Source organism: Nuphar pumila, chromosome 7, assembly GCF_984573655.1.
Source record: "Nuphar pumila chromosome 7, dmNupPumi1.hap1.1, whole genome shotgun sequence".
In the NCBI taxonomy this organism is placed as follows: Eukaryota; Viridiplantae; Streptophyta; class Magnoliopsida; order Nymphaeales; family Nymphaeaceae; genus Nuphar; species Nuphar pumila.
The window spans coordinates 90,426,907-90,431,637 of NC_143255.1; the positions used below are offsets into that span (position 1 = coordinate 90,426,907).

A 4,731-nucleotide genomic window follows, 5' to 3' on the forward strand; every position below is an offset into this window, starting at 1 on the left:
TCCTTTTCAAGAACCGCCATTTTTTTTTGCACCAATGGAGGAGAGGGTACTTAAGTCTTTGCAATCGCATCAAACTCCAATGCTAATTAATGCTGACAAACATGGGGATACGAGACGCACATGCTTACATACGTGGTGCTCTTTGGGACCCCCGAACATGAGATGTAGCTAACTGCCCTGTTCGGGGGGGGGGGGGGACATATAACCTGCTTTGCTAAAAAATAACTTTTAACCATGGCTCTTTGCAGTTGTAGTTAAAAGGGTACACCCTATGCGGCTATTTAAGCACAGCTGAAATCGTACTTAAAAGTCAAAGAGTCATAGTTAAAAGTTCTAAGACCCATTATTAGCTACAGCTATTTACTAAACCATAGTTAACAACAACTTTTAACTATGGCTTTTAGAAGCCGTAGTTAATACTCCGTATCTATTAGCTCTTTATTTTATTTTGTAGTGTTTATAGGAAAGATTTATGAAAATTATTGAGTTTAGATTTACTTTTTCTTTTTTAACTTGCTCTATGTTGTGGATTTGTTTATCCAGTAGAATCAGGCCGGTGAGCTATACAAATTTTGATAGCAATTATTGGCCAATAGACTAAGAGCATTTCGCCGAAAAATTATATAAATTCTGAATGTTCGCTATGAAAAGAAGATAATGGTACAATGCTAATTGAAGAAACTGAAAATACATCTTACTTCATACAACAGAAAATTTATTTCAAGGCAACAGTTGGTCATCTTATTCACCCTTCAGCGTCTTTCTTCTCCTAACCATGGATAACCACTTTGAAACTGGCAGTATGAAAAGCCATAACGTTGGATTAGATTAATACTTTACACTTTTACAGTCATACTGTGATGCTAATCAGGCATGTAAAACCGAGTTACCAACCATTATGGTCCTCGGAAATTATCAGAACAGAAATAATCTCCATCTTCCAAATGGTGATATCAGCTGCCATTGAATTTCATAAAGGAGTGAAGGACATAAGAGAAACTAAGGCTTTTCTTCCTCTAGGTTGAAAAGAACTACGTTTTCAGTCATATATTCAGGCAAATATATATCTTTTTATGATCTTATCTATGATCAAGTACATCTCTCTGGTTCCTCGGGTGGGTCTACCGACTGAAGCTCCAAGTCGAGACCGCTGCTTCAAAGTCAGTTGGAATGATGGACTTCTTCATTTCCATGCTCCGAGAGGAATCGATGGTTCTTGCCTACTGCTTCTACCATGCTAAAGCCTGGCATCTTGACAACCACTCTCTCTTTCATCAGGCTCCTTACCGCTGCAACACTATCCCATCTCTTCTGAGTAGCATATATGTTGGATAACTGAATGTATCTCCCACAGTGATGAGGCTCCATCTCAATCACACGCTTTCCTACTTCTTCACCCAGCTCAACATCACCATGAATCCTACATGCCCCAAGGAGAGCTCCCCACAGGGCAGCATGAGGCTTTATGGGCATGTTCTCTATGAAAGCCATTGCTTCCTTGAGTAGCCCTGCTCGACCAAGAAGATCAACCATGCAACCATAATGCTCCAAGTGAGGATTGATTCCATATACATGCATCATCGAATCGAAAATGTGACGCCCTTCATCAACCAGTCCGGAGTGGCTACAACCACTAAGTAAACTGATGAATGTGGTGCCATTAGGTGATATCCCTTCCGTCTGCATTCGCGAAAACAGGCTTAATGCTTCTTCTCCATGATTGTTCATGGCAAAGCTAGCAATCATGGAATTCCACGACAGCACATTCTTTGTGGGCATCTGATCAAAGACTTGTTTAGCCATCTCTATGCTCCCACACTTGCCATACATATCAACAAGAGCAGTTCCTAGAATGACACTGAGCTTAACACCACGTTCTTCTATGTAGCGTTGCAGCCACATCACTTGATCAAGGGACCTCAGTTGGGAACATGCTGATACTGCACTCACAACGGCAGCCTCGTTGGGCAGCAGACCAACTTGAACCATCCGCTTAAACATTGCAATTGCCTCCTCGCAATGCCCACATTGTGCATATGCTGATATCATCCCACTCCAAGACTCGCAATTTTTCTCCGGCATTTCGTCGAAATGCTGACGAGCAGCGACAATGTCCCCACATCGTGCATAAGCAGCAATCATGGCATTCCAAGAAACCATATTCCTGCATGGCATCCGATCAAAGAACCATTTAGCAGCCTCAATATTTCCAGATCTCCCATAACCAGTCACCAACGCCGTCCAGGATACGACGTCGACTAAATGAGGAATCTCATCAAACAATTGGTGTGCATAACCCAACTCCCCACAAGTACAGTACATATGAATCAGATTGTTCTGAACAAATACATCTGAGTCCAGGGCAACTTTGATGATCTGACAATGGAATTGCTGCCCACATTTCAACTCGTGAAGGACAGCACAAGACCTGATCAAGAAAGGGAATGTGAAATTATCTGGGTATATACCCTTGTGCACCATTTGGTTGAATAATTTGATGGACTCCAATGGCTCATTGCTCTGTGAGTAGCCCCTGATCATGGTGTTCCACATGAAAGGAGTGGGATTTCTCATGTGGGTGAAGAGGGATTTGGCATAACTGAGATCCCCACACTCTGATATTGCACAAAAAGCAATAAGCCTGCTCATGGTGAAAGTTTCAGTCAGTCGGCCAAGAGTTATGATCTGGGCATTGAGTGATTTCAACTCATGCATGTTTGCACAAGCGGTGAGGGATTGGACGAGACTTGGGTGATACAAAAGGGATAGCCTTTTGGCTAGTGAACCTCCCATTCCTCATGTGATCTTTTTCAACGCCCTGAGATCGATAGTGGCATCGACCGTACAGGAGCAAGCACAATCAATTTCTCATGCTGCAGAGAGAGAGAAAGCCCGTTGGTAGTTTTTCTTGGAATTATTACACGTTACAAATCAGCAGCCACAATTTCCCATCCATCTCACATCTCATAGATAAAAGAGAAATGAGGCATCTCTACGCGATTGTGTTTTGTGTGACCCCAATACATTGTATAGTACTCGAGCCTGATAACCTAACCCAGGCTTAGCAGTATACACCATAGTTATCTGAAACTTATTGCTACATGGGAAGTTTGCTTCTCCGTAAGTTTGCTTCGTATGGGAGAAACTGGCTTTTTTTTAAAGAGATGCTTTGGAAAACCCACTTCCAAAATATAAGAAACTCAATTCTCTTTAGTGGGAAGCTCCCTTCTTCTTTGTTTCTCAAATCATTCCCTTGTAGCTTATTGTCACTCGTCACTTGCTTCCTCCTCATTTCATATATTTTTTATATTAAAAAATAATAAAAATTTATAATATGTTGGTTTTATATGATTTTATACTTTTTTATGTTATTTTTAATTTGCTTCTACCAGCGCTTCATACTGTTTTTTTCTGTGTTTCCTTTTAATTTTTCATGCACTTGTATCACAACGGATTCTGGCATCTTGCTTTATACTATTTTTTTAATACTCGTTTTTTTTTTGCTTCTGCTTCCAGTATCGCTCCTCTTATCCATTTCATTTCCTGGTAACTACGGTATAGACACCGCCAACAAGCTGAACTATCTCACTATTTTAAACACATAAGATACGTATCTTATATAAATGAGTAGAAGAGGTGACCCAAGCCAAACCCTTTCTGTTCATGCTCTGCTAGTAGCAGCTCGTGGCCCAACTTGCCAACTACATGACCCATCATGAACGAGTCCAGGACAAGCTTACCCAAGCCTAACACTCCGTTTGTACTTGACTCGTTTATGCTTCACGGGCAGCTATCATGACACTATCGCAAACAAGTTGTAACCTAGCCTTGCCATGAGCTGCTTGGTTTGTTTACCAGCCTTACTAGTGTACCATTTTTCAGGAGTGGAAATGTTTTAAGACTATCTGATCATCCAAAGATATGCTCCATTTGCCTTAAAAGTTGATCCCATTTAGACCATTTGTAAGCCATGCTTATCTTCATGAATCGTGACAATGCTTGTGAAGGCCATGCTTGGTGCAACAACAAGGTGCCCGGACTGTCAGCATAGATTTAAGGGCTCGAGTCCAGAGCATGCTCTGTTCTGGAACTTTTTCCCTGCTTCAGGTCCGACCCACCAGGATTCACCTCTGATATGGATCCACCCCAGGATCCACACATTGTCACCCAGATCCAGGATCCCATCCAGCCTGAATTGGGACGCCCTAGGAATCCTAGTCCTTTTCTGTCCTTACGTAGACTTTATAAATAGGTGTCTTTGATTTAGTTATTTTTCAATGAATTTTTGAGTTATTTATCCAAAGTTCATTCTTTTTTCTCTCTCTAGCGGGCGGTTTTCCCTTGGCCGAATCCTTGCTTGGGAGTCGACCTCCCGCTTTCCCTCGCGTTACTGTGCCTGCTAAGACACGCCCCTGCTGCAGCTCCCTACTGCCTCACACATCACTGTGTCCCTCCTCTGCCCTGGGACACAGCATCCCCCAGCGTTTCCCCTTGTGCTGACGTTGTTGCTGCGTCCTTGGCGCCCAGCCAGTCACACCCCGCCCGCCTGCTGCACGCCTAGGCCCGCCCCTATGATTGTGTCCCAGCCTTGAGACAGCCCTGCAACTTCTTTGTTTGCTGTGCGCCCTTGATGTCCAGCCTGATGCACTTTTCAGTTGTGTGCCTGTAAGGTCATATGGCTATAAGTGATTGTTGGAGTGGCTATTTCAACAATCATGTTCCAAGAGGAGA

General features: G+C 42.8%; 1 pseudogene across 1 annotated transcript; it reads right to left on the reverse strand.

The window, feature by feature from the left end:
• Positions 1–932: 932 nt before the first annotated feature.
• On the reverse strand, positions 933–3,206 carry LOC149832443 (pentatricopeptide repeat-containing protein At1g74630 pseudogene; annotated as a pseudogene). The gene has a single exon (XR_016433104.1). The product of XR_016433104.1 is annotated as a pentatricopeptide repeat-containing protein At1g74630 pseudogene (transcript).
• Between the last annotated feature and the right edge of the window lie 1,525 nt (positions 3,207–4,731).